The sequence below is a fragment of the Panthera onca genome, chromosome B1 (assembly GCF_046562875.1).
Source record: "Panthera onca isolate mPanOnc1 chromosome B1, mPanOnc1 haplotype 2, whole genome shotgun sequence".
NCBI classification, from domain to species: domain Eukaryota; kingdom Metazoa; phylum Chordata; class Mammalia; order Carnivora; family Felidae; genus Panthera; species Panthera onca.
The window spans coordinates 141,122,615-141,141,723 of NC_138342.1; the positions used below are offsets into that span (position 1 = coordinate 141,122,615).

The 19,109-nt window shown below is 38.9% G+C and overlaps 1 protein-coding gene across 4 annotated transcripts in view; it reads right to left on the bottom strand.

The window, feature by feature from the left end:
• The window catches only part of MARCHF1 (membrane associated ring-CH-type finger 1), an 891,585-nt gene extending 875,787 nt beyond the window's left edge, over positions 1-15,798 (bottom strand). The window contains exon 1 of one of the 4 annotated variants that reach the window (XM_060653840.3): positions 15,651-15,798. The gene's annotated coding sequence lies outside the window, so the exon portion shown is untranslated. Of the gene's footprint in view, positions 1-14,956; positions 15,602-15,650 lie in introns of those variants that run through there. The other 3 variants (XM_060653837.3, XM_060653841.3, XM_060653839.3) reach the window with 3 other exon arrangements.
• Positions 15,799-19,109: the final 3,311 nt, after the last annotated feature.

Genomic DNA, 19,109 nt, shown 5'->3' on the forward strand with positions numbered 1-19,109 from the left:
TTTTTATGTTTGTAAAGGTTGGGAAAGTGATGTAACATTATTATCCTTTGAAGCTTTCTTTTTCACTCAAATTTTAAAGATTGATCTATGTTGACACATGTAAATTTCAGTTCATTCATTTTAACATCTATATAGTATGCAATTGCTTCAAGATACCATAATTGAACATTTTTAGAATTTTTAAATTAATACAAATGACATTCTCATAAACTCATGTCTCTTTGTGCCCACATGCAAGAGTTTTTCTAGAAGTAAAATTGCAGAATACCTCCAGAAATGCAATACCATACAGTTTGTAAACTAAAGTGTATGAAAAAGATATCCAAGAGATAGTATAAGACAAGGCACAGCACAATGCGTATTTATCAAAATGTATATGTTCTTATCTGAGCATAAATATATGTATGTGAGAATGTGATGTCTATATTGTGGATACATCTGAGGAAAGAAGTCAATATTTTTGAGTTGAGAGGGAATTGAAGGAGGACTTTCATTTTCTACTCTTAATACTTCTATATTGTTTAAATCTTTTACAACACACATGCTTTACCTGTTGTTTTACAGCTATAAAAATATCCAAAAAATCCACATTTATTCTTTTATTTTGCATTATGTTTATTATCCTACTAATACGATACCTAGTAGGACAATAGTAAAAACATCCTGGGGTATCAGATGAAATGCTTATGGTGTGTATGTTCACAAACTAATAATTAAGCAATTAACTTATCTTCCTTCATATTACCATTTATCTTTCAAATAGTCTCATTCCTTCATATTACCATTATCAAAATGAAATGCCCACATTATTGAAAATTTTAGAAAGAAAGAGGAGAAAAATAAAAGCACTCACTATAAAATGATGCCAATTATTAATACTATTCATTCATTCCCTCATTTACTTATGTGGAGGTGGTGGTTGTTGCCAACTTTCGTCTCACGCAACTAAATATTCAAATTTCATCCACACCAAAAAAGTACAAAGACACCTCAAAACTTTAAGTGTATAGCATATACCTTATTTTAAACAAAAGCTATACCTGAGAGTTTAAAGAATACGTATTAGCTTTAATAGTGGTATGAACTACTCACATTAAATAGCTATTATTATTAGAAAATTTATGGGGCGCCTGGGTGGCTCAGTCGGTTAAGCGTCCAACTATGGCTCAGGTCATGATCTCACGGTTTGTGAGTTCGAGCCCTGTGTCGGGCTCTGTGCTGTCAGCTCAGAGCCTGGAGCCTGCTTCAGATTCTGTGTCTCCCTCTCTCTCTCTGGCCTTCCCCTCTCAAGCTCTGACTCTCTCTCTCTCTCTCTCTCTCTCTCTCTCTCTCTCTCAAAAATAAATAAACATTAAAGAAAATTTACTTACTACCTTTAATCCTCACAACAACTGTAGGAAGGAGGTACTATCATCCATGTGTTACAGAAAAGGGAACCAACATTCAAACACGTTAAGCAGTTTGACCAGTGTCACCTCAGGAAGTAATGGAGATTGTTTCAAAACAACTCAATATGGCTTAGAGTCAACTTTTTCCAACTACCACTGTTTCCCATTTCTCTCAGAGGGGAAACTGAGACTTTCTATTTAAAATAAGTTTTCAAATTTTCTTTATATAACAGATATTTCCGTAAGTAAAATATAATAATTGTTCTCTGACTGAGAAAGAACATAAAAACATTCCATCTCTAAAAGCATAGACACCCCCCCAACCCCACCGAGCACCCACATGAGGAAGTGCACATTATCAAATTCACACCAAGGCTGCTGAGTAGGAGCCCATGATGGACAAAAGGGCTTGTGAGTTCAGAGTCTGTAATCTACATAACTGTTACCACCATTAAGAGGAAAAAATATAGGTTTATGTGCTATGAAAGCACACAAAAGCACATAAAAGTAAAACTTAGTAATTTTTAATTGTTCTTGTAATTATTTATTAGAACAAGTTACAGATGACAATCAATGACTTGTTTAAAACAATTTATTTAAAACAAACATGATTTCTAATTTAAAAAATGGGCAGAGGACCTGAATAAACATTTTTCCAAAAAAGACATACAGTTAGCCAACAGGCACATGAAAACATGTTCAACCTCTTTAATTATCAGGGAAATGAAAATTATAACCACAATATACCTGTTGGAATGACTAGATGCAAAAAGACAAGAAAGAATGAGAATGTGAAGAAAAAGGAAACCTCATGCATTGCCGGTGAGAATGTGAACTGGTGCAGTCACTGTAAAAAATAGTATCAAGGTTCCTCAAAATTAATAGAAATATCATATGATCCAGTGATTCCACTATTGGGTTTATTTTAAAAAAACATTACTCAAAGAAAACAAAAACACTAATTCAAAAAGATAGATGCACCTCTATGTTTACTGCAGCACTATTCACAATACTCAAGATATGGAAGCAATCCAAGTGCCCATCGACAGATCAAGTACAAAGAAAATGCGATACACACACACACACACACACACTGAAATGTTACTCAGTCATAAAAAAAGAATGAGATCTTGCCATTTGTGAAAGTATGAATGAACTTGGAGGGTATTATGTCAAGTGAAATTAGTCAGATAAAGAAAGATAAAGGCCATATGATTTTACTTGTATGCGGAATCTACAAAACAAAACAAACAAAAAGCAGAAACAGACCCATAAATACAGAGAACAAACTGATAGTTGTTGGGGGGATGGGCAAAATGGGTGAAGGAAAGTGAGAGGCACAGGCTTCCAGTTATGGAATGAATGTCCTGGGAATAAAAGGCACGGCATAAGGAATATAGTTGATGGTACTGTAACAGTGTTGTATAGTGACAGATGGTAGCTACATTTTTGGTGAGCAGAGCATAATTACAGTTGTCTAATCACTATGCTGTACACCTGAAATTAATGCAACTTCAATGAAAAAAAAATTCTTAGATCCCAGTAAGAGTTATCCCTCATACTGTTGAGAGGCAAATTATTCAAAGAAATTTTTGCACTAGATGTACCTACATAGAGTGTAACTTAGCATGAAATAGAAGATTTTTTCACATCATTTTTCTCTATATGTAATTTTATCATAAAAGATATACAGATAAATGCAAAAGTATTAAAAAATAACCAACACCCACAAGAGAACTATTCAGATTTAACAGAAGCTATCACTTTCAAGTTTTGCTTCATCTTTTTTTTTCCATTCAAGAAGTATCTAACTTTTTTTGTCAAAAGAAATCATACTTATGAAAAATTATTTGGAAAATAAGGAGAAGTAGGGTATAAAACTAACCATAGTCCCAGGACCACTATCAACATTTTGAAACACTTACTTTTATTATTTAAAGAAAAACAGATTTGTGTAATTAGACTTCTAACACAAAAATTCCTTTACATGTCCCCAAAATATATTTTTGGCCTTTCTGGGTTACTGGGTACTGTGTTGAAAAAATTTTAACACTTTTTGCATCATTTTTAACAATATCTATAAGTTGGTAACTATGGCTCATCCTCATAACAAAAGTCCATGGAAATAGTGTCTATTACCACTGCTTTTAAGATTCTTTTCTTAATTTTGGTCTACAAAAGCTAAGGAAGTTTAATGATTCTGCTTTTCAGAGCCTAAGGGTGGTTATCCTCTAACATGAATGTTGTAAGGAACAAATCAAAAAGTCTCAGGGGCACTTGGGTGCTCAGTCGGTTAAGCCATTAAGCATCTGTCTCTTGATTTTGTTCAGTTCAGGTCAGAATCTCGCTGTTCATGAGACTGAGCCTCATATCAGGCTCTGCGCTGACAGCGTGGAGCCTGCTTGGGATTGCATCTCACTCTCTCTTTCTCCCTTCTCCGGCTTGCCCTGTCTCTATCTCAAAATAAATAAACATTTTTTTTAAATGTCTCAGACTTTACCTTTGATACTTGTTATTCAACATCCTAATAATCTGCCCAATTAATTCCCCCCACTTCTGTCTAATTCCCTCTCATTGTTCATGGCACAAATCTTTGTTTCATGTAGTAATTACTGAATACATGTTTTCCCATGTACTTACTAAATATTTTTAAAATAATAGACTTAAGAGATTTCATAAAAGATTAAGTTTAAAAGTAACCTATAAAGATAAACCAAGCTATCTCATGAAAGAGGGAGTATTGCTGGCAAGACCATTATATATATTATGCTACATCTTAGAGGGTCATTTCACACCGTGTCTTAAATACAACTTTGGGTTCCATTAAGGCAAAATTGCTAAGAAATATCAAAGGAAATATAGTTCTAGGTGGAAAGTAATTTGTCTCTAGTTTCTTACATTTCAAATCTGGGAGAAATTAGCAAAAGCAGAATCCAAACTTGTGTGAGTACTTAGGCAATTTAACTACATTAAAACTTAAGTACATGAACTCTTCTGGGACTGAATAATTAAATGTGGCTATGCACCATACTTCAGCAGCATCTATATACACTCTTTGTGTGCTACACTATTAAAATCAATCTCAAGTAAAAGTTTAGTTGAAATACTTTTAAAAGAGAAAAGTCTAGGGGCACTTGGGTGCTCAGTCGGTTGGGCATCCGACTTCAGCTCAGGGCACGATCTCACTGTTCATGGGTTCGAGTCCCACATCGGGCTCTGTGCCGACAGCTCAGAACCTGGAGCCTGCTTCAGATTCTGTGTCTCCTCTCTCTCTGCCCCTCCCCTGCTCATACTCTGTCTCTCTCTCTCTCAAAAATAAATAAATACTCTCAAAAATAAATAAACATTTTTTTAAAAATTTAAAAAAGAGAAAGTCTATCTACAATTCTACCACCTTAAAAACTAACAGATAATAAAAATACATAAATTTTTGTAACACTGAAAAACTCCTTAGATATAAAGAATTTTAAAAGCCTCATAGACAGTTCTTAAGGTATCCCCATGAGGTAGGACAAATAAATTGAATAAACTAATAAATATCCTTTTTCTTTCAACTCTCTTTATTTAGAAATGCATTAACTTCAAAATTATCCATTCCTACAATTCTCACATTTTTAAGTGTTCATAACTTTAAGTATTTGTTAGTCTGCATATATCATACAATATTCTCCCCAGATGTTTCACACATTTGTTTTTTGCTCAAATGTCATCTGGTTCATTCATGAGGCCCCTCCTTACTGTCACCGTCACACATACACAATCACATACACTCATGCATACACACTTCATTCTTTAATATTCAAAGCATTTTGTGACAGTCCCTCCTACTTGGCACATCTCCTCCTTCGGGCTGTGACTCCTTAGAAACTGCCAAGCTTTCCCAACAATAGGGCTTGCGCACACTTCATTGTCCCTCTGTTTGAAAACTCTTTCCTTCTCTAATTAACTCGTTTTCATCCTTTTGATCGATGTCAGCTCATATCACCTTCTCAAAGAGGCTTGCCCAGGTCTCCCTTGCTAAGTCAAACCCCTAAAACAGGCTTTCTCCCCAGTGTGTACTTGTTCATCAGTGCATTCACTCTGGCATGTGTGTGTTCATTTGTGTGGTTACTTAGTTAATTTCACTGAAATAAAACTTTCCAAAAGAGGCAGTAATTGTGCCACATTTTGTTACCCATTTTGCCACCAGGACCTAGCCAGGGCATACATATCAAAGGGAAGTAAAACAAAAAGTGGGGGAAGGGGGGATTGATTAGGTCAACAGATGACTTTATACTTACTAAAAGAATTCTTTAAATAGCCTCATTTGGTGACCTGAAAGATGACGACTTTATAAATAAAACACCTTTGAAAAATACATTGTTTTAGCTTTTTCCTTACAATTTCTCTCACTATAAATAGAATTGGCTTAGTCCTGATTCTTGTTCTTTCTTGTTTTGTTTTGTTTTTTTGTTTGTTTTTCCTTTTCTTCTACAGAAAAAAAAAAAAAATAATTTACCATGTATCTTAGGCCAAGTTCCCTTCAAAAGAAGAATGTGAAATAGAAACTTATGTGCAGGGGTGCCTGGGTGACTCAGTTGGTTGAGCATCCAACTTTTCACGTAACTTTTCCCAGGGTTGTGGGATCAAACCCTATGCTCAGCATGGAGCCTTCTTAAGATTCATTCTCTCTCTTCCTCTGTCCCTCTCCCCTGCTCGCATGCTCACTCTCTCACTCTTGCTCTCCCTTTCTCTAAAATAAAATTTAAAAATTTTAGTTAAAAAAAAAAAAAACGTGCAAATACCAGAAGGTGATCCCAGATGGTAAGAATGAAGCACCAGGTAAAGTGAAATAGGAAATAAAAGCCAATATAAGAGTATGGAGTTGGGTTGTCACCATGGCCAAATGAGGTTCCACTTAACCTGGACCCTCAGGGGGAACTACAGAAAGCCTTTCTCTCTCAGAACTGCCCACCTATTCCCACTGATTGAGGGATTCTCCCAGTGGTATTAGCTTCTCCCCACTTCTAGGCTGCACTTTTAGGGGCAAAGGGATATATAAGACATGCTGGTCAAATCACAGAGCAGCAGTTAAAAGATACTCTGCACAAGTTCAAGATGAGAAGAAGTCAACACAACTGAGGCACAGCCTGCCAAAAATGTTTGCCACAGTCACAGGAAGACCTGGAAGTGAGGCTGAAAAGGAAGTGAGACTGAAAGGATATACATCAGACTCCAAGAGGCATGTGACACACAGTATGAGCATCAGGGCATTGCTCATCAGAGAGTCAGCCTCAAATAACAAGCTAGGAACACCACAGTCCCTAATTTATCATTCTTACCAAGCCTCGGTGAGTTTCCTAATGTACCTTAATACACTGAAAGGAAGGATGGGAGGGAAAGAACCCATTCCAGGCATTTTGAACAACTTGGTTGTGTCTCAAAACCCCGTGGTTTCTCAAGATCATAAGACCATGAAAGACCCACCACTAATATCATCCTCAATGAGGAAAAACTGAGAGCTTCCCCCCTAAGGTCAGGAACATGACAAGGATGTCCACTCTCACCACTGTTGTTCAACACAGTGTTGGAAGTCCTAGCCTCAGCAATCAGACAACACAAAGAAATTAAAGGCATCCAAATTGGCAAGGAAAAAGTCAAACTTTCACTCTTCACAGATGACATGATACTCTACATGGAAAACCCAAAAGACCCTATCAAAAAACTGCTGAAACTAATACATGAATTCAGCAAAGGTGCAGGATATAAGATCAATGTACAAAAAATGGGTCGCATTTCTATACACCATAAAGCAGCAGAAAGAGAATTCAAGGAATCAATCCCATTTACAATTGCACCAAAACCCATAAAATACCTAGGAATAAATCTAACTAAAGAGGTGAAAAATGTATACACTAAAAACTATAGAAAGCTTATGAAAGAAATTAAAGAAGACACAAAAAAATGGAAAAACATTCCAGGCTCATGGATTGGAAGAACAAATATTATTAAAATGTCAACACTACCCAAAGTAATCTACACAGTCAATGCAACCCCTATCCAGATAACACCAGCATTCTCCACAGAGATAGAACAAACAATCCTAAAATTTGTATGGAACCAAAAAAGACCCCGAATACCCAAAGCAATCCTGAAAAATAAAACCAAAGCAGGAGGCATCACAATTCTGGACTTGAAACTGTATTCCAAAGCTGTAATCATCACAACAGTATGGTACTGGCACAAAAACAGACACATAGATCAATGGAACAGAATAGAGAACCCAGAAATGGACCCACAAACGTATGGCCAAGTAATCTTTGACAAAGTGGGAAATAATATCCAATCAAAAAAGTCCCGGGGTGCCTGGGCAGCTCAGTCGGTTGAGCGTCCGACTTCAGCTCAGGTCATGATCTCATGGCTCCTGAGTTCGAGCCCCGTGTCGGGCTCTGTGCTAACAGCTCAGAGCCTGGCGCCTGCTTCTGCTCCTGTGTCTCCCTCTCTCTCTGCCTCTAACCCACTCGCATTCTGTCTCTGTCTCTCTCAAAAATAAACATTTAAAAAAAAAAAAAAGAGTCTCTTCAGCAAATGGTTTTGGAAAACTGGACAGTGACATGCAGAAGAATGAACGTGGACCACTTTATTACTCCATACACAAAAATAAATCGAAAATGGATAAAAGATCTAAACATAAGACAGGAACCCATCAAAATCCTAGAGGACTAAACAGGCAACAACCTCTTTGGCCTCAGCCGCAGCAACTTCTTACTTGACATGTCTCCAGAGGCAAGGGAAACAAAAGCAAAAATGAACTATTGGGACCTCATCAAGATAAAAAGCTTCTGAACAGCAAAGGAAACAATCAGCAAAACTAAAAGGCATCTGACGGAATGGGAGAAGATATCTGCAAATGACACATCAGATGAAGGATTGATATCCAAAATCTATCAAAAACTTCTCAAACTCAACACCCAAAAACCAAATAATCCAGGGAAGAAATGGGCAAAAGACATAGACATTTTTCCAAAGAAGACATCCAGACGGCTAACAGACACATGCAAAAATGCTCAACTTCACTCAATATCAGGGAAATACAAATGAAAACCATAATGAGATACCACACCTCACACCTGTCAGAATGGCTCACATTAACAACTCAGGCAACAACAGATGTTGGTGAGGATGCGGAGAAAGAGGATCTCTTTTGCACTGCTGGTGGGAATGCAAACTGGTGTAGCCACTCTGGAGAACAGTATGGAGGTTCCTCAAAAAATTAAAAATAGAGCTATCCTACAATCCAGCAATTGTCATCCAGAGAATACAGGAGTGCTGATTTGCATGGGCACATGCTCCCCAATGTTTATAGCAGCACTATCGACAATAGCCAAATTATGGAAAGAGTCCAAATGTCCATTGACTGATGAATAAAGAAAATATGGTGTGTGTGTGTGTGTGTGTGTGTGTGTGAGATGGAATATTACTTGGTGATCAAAAAGAATGAAATTTTTCCATTTGCAACAATGTGGATGGAACTACAGTGTATTATGTTAAGTGAAATAAGACGGTAAGAGAAATACAAATATCATTATGATTTCACTCACAGGTGTAATTTAAGATATGAAACAGATGAACATAAGGGAAGGGAAGCAAAAATAATATAAAAACAGAGAGGTAGACAAACCGTAAGAGACTCTTAAATACAGAGAACAAACTGAGGGTTGCTGGAGGGGTTTGGGATGGGGGATGGGACTAAATGGGCAATGAGCGTTAAGGAGGACACTTGTTGGGATGAGCGCTGGGTGTTATAGGTAAGTGATGAATCACTAAATTCTACTCCTGAAATTATCCTGAATTTATAATCACTTAAGGGGCACCTGGGCAGCTCAGTCGGTTGGGCGTCTGACTTCAGCTCAGGTTATGATCTCATGGTTCATGAGTCTGAGCCCTGCATCAGGCTCTGTGCTGACAGCTCAGAGCCTGGAGCCTGCTTTGGATTCTGTGTCTCCTTCTCTCTTTGCCCCTACCCTGCTCATGCTCTGTCTCTCTCTCTCTCTCTCTCAAAAATAAACATTAAGAAACTTTCATAATCACTTAGAAATGGAATTACATATTTTAGTTCACTTTGAGTATCTATCCATCACTAGACAGGTTCAACAAAAATTCTAGGTCAATCCTCAGAAGTGTAGTTAATTTAGGTCATACTTGAAGTGTATTGTTAAAGATATTTCTGAAACTACTAACCAACCTTTGCAACATTTCTTCTGAAAGAAATATATTCTTGGCATTGATACATTCATCTATATACCAAAAAGAAAAGAAGTTACACACAATTAACTTATTAACTTTATTATATGCAAGTGACAAGACATCAGTCTGTATCAGTTGCTTGTCTGAGTAACAAGTTGAAAAACAAAAGATAGTTGTTTCTAGAAAGAGGGAAGCTCCAGACTTTCCACGTTATCCACTCCCTATATGTGGAATTTATTTGCAAGTTAGGGTGATTCATATATCATGGGGTTCCTTCGTTCAGAAAAAAAGTGGGTTTTATATATACACACGTGTGTGTTTGTTTTATGTGTATAACACTCCCAAGAGAAAGAAAAGTTTTGCCAATTCGTTATATTTAGTTACCATGAATTCGAATTTACTAGCTTCAAGATTTCAGATGGAAGAAGCATCAAAGAGGTAAGCTGAATTTTAATGGTGTTTTTATCCCCTGGGATGACGAGTGGGAGCATTTGCCAATCTAGACAAATACCAAGAGGCTGAGAGTATGAGCAGAGGACCACTGAAACAGGGTAGGGAAACCAGCAGAAATTTTGGCAGTCTTATGGGGCTGGAGATAAAAAAAAAAAAAAAAAAAATAGGTGCAGGAAGGACCAAGATGCCAGTGAGAAATAAATCATGAAGCATCAAGCTGACACATGCATGGTTTTAGCCACATGACATCTGCTGACATGTGAAACTACGCATACGATGCTAAAGGACTAAGAAGAACGCTTCTGAAAAGAAGAGCGGGATTCTCGAAGTACTGCCCCGAATTGTGTTTAGTACCTGTGAATGCACCAGTGGATGCTCTAAATATCTACGCCTTGGCAGCTAGGTTCCCCCGCAAGGGATAAAGACTATTAGTACTTGAGTCAGCTCAGTCACTGATTGGATTATAAGGACTGGCAACCTCTCTAATTCATTCACCTAGCAGGAGTGCCGACAACTCTTTGGACCTGGATAAATCATCTGGAGCTTCTAGAATTTGTCACAATTACTTCTAGTAATTGTCACAATTACTAAAATCAAGAGTAAAGACAGACACTGAAGAAAAGTTCTACAGTAATCCAGTTATTGGTGTTAACTAACAAAAACTTTCAAATGATCTTGATTAATATGCTCAAAGTAACAGAGGAAAAGGTGGAAAAATAGATTAATTGGTATCTATAGCAAAGAATGAAATGCACATTGAAAACCAAAAAAATACACTAAGTAGAATAATAACCCATAGATGAGCTTGAGAGCATAACAGCCATCGTGAAGGAGAGAAGGCTAGTAAACTGGAATAAAAGATCAAAGGAAAATATCCACACAAACATAGAAAGAAAGAGTAGAAAATAGTGAAACAAGTGTAAGAGCGTGCTGGGCACAGTGAAACCATGTACTAAACATACAACTGAGACCTCAGAAAAAAAGAAAAGAAACAGAGTGGAGAACTATTTTTTTCAAGAACTCATCAATGAATTTCATCTGATGAAACACATCAATCCACAAATTCAGAAAGCACTACAAACTCTAAAGAGGATAAACAAAAAGAAAACCACACCTACTAACATCATTGAAGGACTGAAAAAAACTAAAGACAAATGAAGAATCTTAAAATCAGCCAGAGACAAAGACACATGACCCGCAAAACAACAAGACTGACAGGTCTGATGGAAGCCCAAGTCAGGAGAATAACTACTTCAAGTGTTCACAGGAAATGACTGCCAAACAAAAATTCTATTCCCAGTTTACATATTCTTTATAAAAATAAAAGCTGTATAAAAATATTTTCAGACACACAAAAAATGAGAGAATTTGTTGCCAGCAAACTTGCAATTAAAAGATATATAACAACCTATTTAGCAAGTTTTATGATAAATTGTAATACAGGAATTGCCGAGAATGCAGCTAATTAAAAATACCAGATGTTTAAAATAGAAATCACAAACTATATAGATTCACCTCTATATAAGTTTACTTCTTTTTTTTTTAATTTTTTTATGTTTATTTATTTTTGAGAGAGAGAGTGTGCGCACGAGAGACAGACAGACAGAAAGAGAGAGGGGGGGAGGGAGGGAGGGGCAGAGACAGGGAGACACAGAATCTGAAGCAGGCTCCAGGCTCTGAGCTTTCAGCACAGAGCCCTACATGGGGCTCAAATTCACAAACCAGGAGATCATGACCTGAGCTGAAGTCAGACACTCAACTGACTGAGCCAACCAGGAGCCTCTATATAAGTTTACTTCTTTAACTGAAAATATCTAGAAGTTACAAAGTTAAGTAATGAGGTAGTATTTGTTGCACAGTTCTTCCTGTTTTTTGGAAATCACTTTTGCACATCAGCTCATTTACTGTGTGGACCAGACCCTGTGAGAAATGCAGGGCAGATGTTATCATCTTTATTTTATGGAAAGTGAAACTAATGCTCAAGAGATTCAGAAGCCTGTCCTCAATTACATGACAAAGTCAAAACTAGAACATGCATTTCCTTCCTACCCAGCTTTTATCACTCTGACACTGGGAAGTAGAAAATAAATATAGGGGCACCTGGCTGGATCAGTCCGTAGAGCACCCAACTCTTGATCTCAGGGCTGTAAATTCTAGTCCCACATTGGGTGCGGAGATTACTTAAAAATAAAATCTTCTAAAAAACTAAAAATAAAATAATAGTATTATAGAGGTCCATTAAGTGGCGTAATACATAACAAACAAGGGGATGATTTGGGCTTCTGGAGATTTTGTCTCAAATGTTCTTTAATTTTGTTTTTAAAAACTCCATTACCTATGTTATTTTAACCCAGTGAATAAGATATTATGACACTCCTGAATATTTTCTACTGTTTCATAACTGTTGACTTTCACTCTTAACTTTCGATTTCCAGAAGAAGCAGAGACACCAAAACTTTTCAGCCAAAAACGTTTTACTGAACAATTTCTTTATCAAAGACCTATGCAAGAGTTAACACCACAACGTCTTGTAATGCATAAAACATCCTTTAACTAGTATTTGAAAAACACCATAGAAAAGCTCATAAGACAATCTCTGATGGAGTTCAAGATATAACGTTGCCTCAAGGAAGGCAGAGAGTTTCACTGTATTACAGAGATTCTACAGTATCTGTTCAAATCCAACAGCTGGAACAGGGAAAACAAGAGGCCACCAAATAATATAAACTTATTCCTCCTACATAATTTTTTTTCTTAGAAATCCTCCAGTATTCTGACATCATGCTCTTTTCTACAATCTTGAAAACATCACTATTGCCTACTGCAGGCAATAGACTATAGTTTTGCTTTTGTCTGATAATGCAACTTCCTCTCATCTTTTCCTGTTAAGCATCCTTGCATAACAAAATAGCCAAAATATTTGTGAATACATTAAAGAACATCGTGATAATATTCTCTAATTCAGGGACATTCTTTTACTTCATGTTTTTAAAATAATACTGTACTGCCTATCAAATATACGAAATCACATATATACGTATACATGTTTATAAGATGCTCATACTTTCTGAGAACTTTCCTCACATACTCTAGTGTATGCGTAGTGAAGATCATTTTTTGTACCTTCTTGGATAAATATTTTTAAAACAAAAGATTTCAAACATAAAACATAACCTATCTTTAATGTGGAATTTTACTTACCTCAAAGGAAGTAACACATTCTATTGTTAAAGGAAATATCATTTGCCAAAAAAACACTAGCCAAATACCATATACCTCCTGCTTATGATTATTACTTGCTGACTGTCTGACTGGGACTATATATATTTTATACATACATATATTTTTTATGTTGGGTGTACCCCATCACGTAAGCACATCATCAGCCTGTATGCTCACAGGGCTAGTTTCAAAAAGAGATGTTGTCACTATAATATGTAAGAAAAGCAGCCAACATGAGCAACGGGCTCTCTAAGAACCTTCATGTAAAGCTCCTTAACGTTTACTATAAAGAGACGAGTACAATAAAGTTAAAAAGAAAGAAACTTTTAATGAAACAGGTGGAGCCCTTTATAAGTCAGGAAACAAATAATGAAATAAAAATTATTTCTGAATCACAGGAGAAAAAGTTGCCACTAACCCCAAAGTCCTGGGTACAGGTAAGCTCGTATCATTGGTCTCTCAACATAACACCACATAATCAAAGATTTAATTATGCACTTCCCAAGAGAAGACTGGAAAAGCCACACAGTGCACTTTTCCAAAAGCAAAACTGATGTGAAATTCTTAGTCTCACCATTTATATTTAGTAAAATCTCCTTCCATCATTTCACCCAGTTAGCTCCTTTTTCACTTCCACCACGTGTTTTAATTCAAATAATTTTCTATCATGTCTGTTCTAAAAAGACTTCAAACTTTATCAGAAGGGCAACCACTGGTCTTTTACACTTTTATACTTCTGTTTTTAAAAAGCTTCACTTGGATCATCTATCTTTACAGAAAAAGAAACAGTCTAAAGGAAAACCAGTAACCCTTTTTAAGAAAAGGAAAATGAAATTACTCTTTGAATTATAACTGAGGTTGTTACTTTCTTACACCCTACCATTATGTTAGATACTGGAATATCAAACTTGCATACAAGAATCTCCTTGATATTCGGGGATCATTATACACTAAATCCATGAAAATAAAACAGCTCTTAAAATTTTAAATATTTTAGATTGCCATGAATGAAACTCCAAAAGAAAGTAACCGAACCCCAAAGTAACAAACTTTCATTCCTTCCACCTTTTTAACAATGTGTTACTTCTGGAAATAAAGTGATATCAAAATCAAATATTCCAATAGGTACCGCCACTTCTCTGTGATCTGAAAATTGGACTCTTCCCAAACAGAAGGAATTCATCGATAAAACGTGTGTCAAACCTGCAGGTAGCGAGGAGGCGTGGGTATTGCTAGCTTGGCTTTCTAGCACTTAACACGCAGTACAACTCTAAGACACCTGAGCAGGTTCCGAATCTTTTCCCTTTAAGCCCTCAAAACTCTGTAACAGGACAAATCTCGAACACATTTAGCAAGAAAACCTCTTCCGAAATTACTGAACAACAAAAGGGATTGCCAGGAAGGCGTGGATCTCCCTAACTGTATCCTGAACCTGCTTCCAATTCCATCCACCTGCCGCGAATAATCCTCACAATAAGCGCGTCAGAAACCAGGAAAAAAAAAAAAGAAAGAAAGAAAGCAAGCAAGCTAGAGTGCGTCTCCCTAAGTTTGCTCTTTGACTCACACCACTAGGGGACAGAACTTGGGCGTCATTCGGCCTCAATTAGTCACTTCACTTCCAGGAGCTTAAGAAGCTCGCCCTGCACCTGTCTAACTGCGACACTTACCGTGGGCGCAGGACACTTCTGGTGTCTCAAGTCCCAGCTCTCAGTCCCGCCTGCCGCAGGAACACAATGGCATCCCTCGCCCAGGCGGGTGGGTGCCGGGGACCCGGATCCGACTCGACAGTTGCGGAGAGCCTGACTCAGATTTGAGTGCATTAGCGCTACACCCAAGACAAAGGCTGCCCTCGGTGGTCGTGGACGTGCGCCCGCCCTGGGGTGATTGGTGCCCGCCCCCCTCAAGCCCACACTGGAAGCTCGTGAGCCTGTAAAGTGGCCGTCATCGATTCCGCGCTTTCCGAGGGGTGCGGTTCACTGACTAGTACGAAGCTGGTGTAAACAGCGCGCCGCGCACTGGGGAGCCACCAGAAAAGGCTAGCGCGCAGGGCGGGCGCTGGCGGACCAGCGGAGGTAACTACTACCCCCGGGCAGCCGGCTGGCACAGTCTCCACTCACCCGAGCGGCGCCCGCAGGCGAGCCCGCCGCCTGGGAGTTGGGTCCCAGCACCCACCACGCACCCCAGCCAGGAGCCTCGGCTGCTTTGCGGACCCACCGGGCAAAGGCACCTGCTGCCAATGCTCCCAGCCTGGTGCTGTGCCAAGCCCCGCTCGGGGTCAGGGACACAGACGCCCGGGACGGGGAGCCTAGGAGGGTACGGGCTCGCAGCGAGGCGGATTGAACGATCTTGGCAATCACTCACCGGCGGAGGGCGAAGTCGCTCAGGCGGCCGCGCGGCGGAGCGCAAGAAGCATCCCGCGGCGCAGGCATCCTCCCATCCTTTGTCAGTAGCGGGCGGAGCGCTCCTCCCCAGCTTGCGGACGTACACCCGGCTCTGGCTTCGCTTCCCAGCCCTCTCCCCTCCTCTCCTCCCCCTCCCCTTCTCCGTCCCCCTCTCGGAGCCGGCACTCACTCGGCTCCCATGATGTCATCCGGTGGAAATCTGCCATGCTCAAAGACTAGAATAATCCAGCGCTCACGCGGGGAACGCAGCGCGGGCGGAGGCGGCGGCAGAGCCTTTAGGCGTACCCACAACCGGCCTGGCCAGTATAACTGGAGTTCAGGCCCGGATGAGGAGGGGTCTGCAGAAAGGTGGCTCCGAGGGTGTGGAAGAGCGGGGTGGGCGTGGTGGGGATGAAGCCCAGGACGAAAAGTGCGGGCTCTGCTGCAAAGATTCCTAACTCAGTGTTTAGACTGACGGCGAATAACAAGGGTAAGGAGAAAGTTTTTTTTGGCTTCTTGGCCGCTGTAGCGCCCCAGCACGGCGCTGGACTCCTATGGTACAGCCAGGAGAAGGCCTAGAACCCCTTGGACTCCAGAACTGCAGCCTCAGAGTTTAGGGTGTCTGGCCCCTGGCAACCTCAGTGACTGGCAGCTAAGAGGATGAAGAAAGACTCATACTGCTTATGGGCGAGAGAATCTGAAACAAAATATCCGGAAATGAGGGGGGTCACGGCGACCTGTGAAACTAACAAGGAAAAGACCATCACTGCCTTGAGAAGCCAATAACAGAAAATCACCCGAGGCCTTAGTTTTCCCTCACTTCCTCCTCACCAAATACTATTGGACACTCTCGCGGTGACTTCTTCGTGGCCTCACCCAAAGGATTGCCATCGCTGATGAAAACATTTAAATCACGAGAGGTTCATTAAAAGCCATAAAAGATGTGATGCCAACTTTATTTTTACTTGATATTCTTTAAAATATCAATAGATGTTTTCTTGGAGGAACAAACAGGCTCCTCAGTACTGTTAATGGAAACACACACACACACCCCAGATATGAGACCCAGTTCCCCACCAATCCAGGGTTGTCTCCTGTTAAAAATTGTTGCTGTTCCAAGAACAGATCCCAACAACTGTCTGCACTCATCAAGGAGTCTCTTGAAGTCCCCAGAATTACCTGCCACTATCACCCCTGGACGAAACTAACGTTGCTTGGGGAAGCATTAACAATCAGTGCTGATTAGGCTGGATTAACTGAGAGTGTCTCCTCAGCAACACACAGACTCTGCCAGTGGCTTCATCCACCATCACCCTTTAGAAGTAAAAAGACTAGAAACACCTGGGTGGCTCAGTCGGTTAACCTCACTCAAGTCACCATCTCAGGGCTCCTCGGTTTGCTCCCACCCTCCGCCACTGGGCTCTGCGCTGACAGTGTGGAGCCTGCTTGGGATTCTCTGTCTCCCTCTCTCTCTGCCCCTCCCCTGCTTGTTCTCTCTCTCTCTTTCTCACTCTCTGTCTCAAAATAAACAAATAAACTTTTTTTTTAAGTGTAAAGACTAGATACACTTAGTACAATTAGGAACTCCTGAATCTTTGTAAATACAAAGAGAAAGACTCAGTATAATAACAAGTTGAAGGCTAGTTACTGTATTAAATAGGCTTGTAAATCCATTTGAAATTCACTGGGACTTTTCTTAGGAAAAGATAACAAAGTGTGAAAAAAGAGGATCGGAAATTATTTTTAAAAATAAAATGTCAAAAAGGCCATGAGGCATAGTTTGAAAATAGCGTACGAAATCTAAAAGTGTTAACTTGCATTTATTTATCTTCAAATTATTTTAAGTATCACTTATATATTGTATATTATAAATATCTATTATAAATATGTATTTAGCATCCTTGTTGATGTTCTTAGTTTTTTAAGAGTTGAAAAAAACCTTTATTTTGAATGTTTATTTATTTTTGAGAGAGAGGGAGGGAGAGAATCCCAACCAGGCTCCGTGCTATCAGCACAGAGCCCCACCCAGTGCACAATCCCATGAACCATGCAAACATGACCTGAGTCTAAATCAAGAGTCTGATTCTTAGCCGACCGAGCTACCCAGACACCCCTTGAAAAAGCTTTTAAGGATAGCCACTTATCATTTCCTCCAAATCAAAGTATAAAAGAACATGTAAAATGTATGGACAACTTCTAGAAATGAGTATTTTTAAGGATCAAAATAATGAATATTTCTAATAATCAGGGAAAATAGGAAAGAAAATAGATGGAAAAAAAGGTAAGGATTTGGCAATGTAAGCAATGACCGTCTTTGAGAATAGACAAACAATCTAATTGCTGGGGGAAAAAAAGTAATTAGAACTGCTAATGATGCTGTTCTAAGTATTTCAGAAGGTCAAGTTGTAAACCTTCCTTCCTAGATTGCTTCTCTGATACTCCCATCTGTCTTCATTGCCTTTGTTTATCTTGCTGTTCTTCAGCATTCTCTGGACTAACACACAAGTGTGGTGACAAGAAAGGCATCGGGAGGTAGCAGATCTGGGACACTTAGACAAATAGTCAAAAGGATCAGAAAAAGTATCTCTCATTTTTTTTATCACTTTTATAAAGGGCTAAAAGCAAAACCTCTATCTCTTCCTTTAAGAAAAATGAAATGCATTCGTATGTGATAATTTATTTGGTCTGTGACAGGTGAAATAAAATAGGTCACTTACATCAAGGGGCTTTAAAATGGAGCCGAGAGGCCATTCAGGAGATGGGCCTTACACATCTTCATGGGTGGAACCCTGAACTTTTGAACCGGGCCAAACCACAAATGTTCCAAGAAATCTGCCCAAACACCTGCAACTTGCTACACTTAGAGACTGCTTAGCAACCAGTTACTTTCAGTCACAGTTTGTTTTTTTTTTTCTGCCATCAACACTAATCAAAAACTCTTTGTAAACTACATATATAAGCAATCTCTTTTGCTCCCTAGTGGGAAACTGTTTGGGTAGCTACCCAAATCTGTATACCCTGAACTGCAATTCTTTGATCCCAGATAAATGTTCTTGCTTAATTATTGCCCCCTCATAATTTAACTTGACAGGTCCTAAGGAAAAGTAGTCAGTTTTATTATTTTTGAATATTAAAAATACTGTGCTGGGACCTTCACTGTGGCCCTCGATTTTAGCAAAGTCAATTTACTACATTCTACAAGATCTTCTTTCTTTCCAAGTGTGTATTAATCTACCAAGGTGCTGGCCTGTGTCACAGACATTTCCCACTTCTAATGCATTCTTTTTTCCTTATTTGTAATTTTTAAATCATGCTGTTTGAATATTTTAAGATATTTTTATCCAAATGGATGGCTATAAATAACAACAACAAAACATTTAATTGTTACATTGAAAAAAAAGGATTATAATTCTTCTTAGAAAAAAAAATTACATCTGAA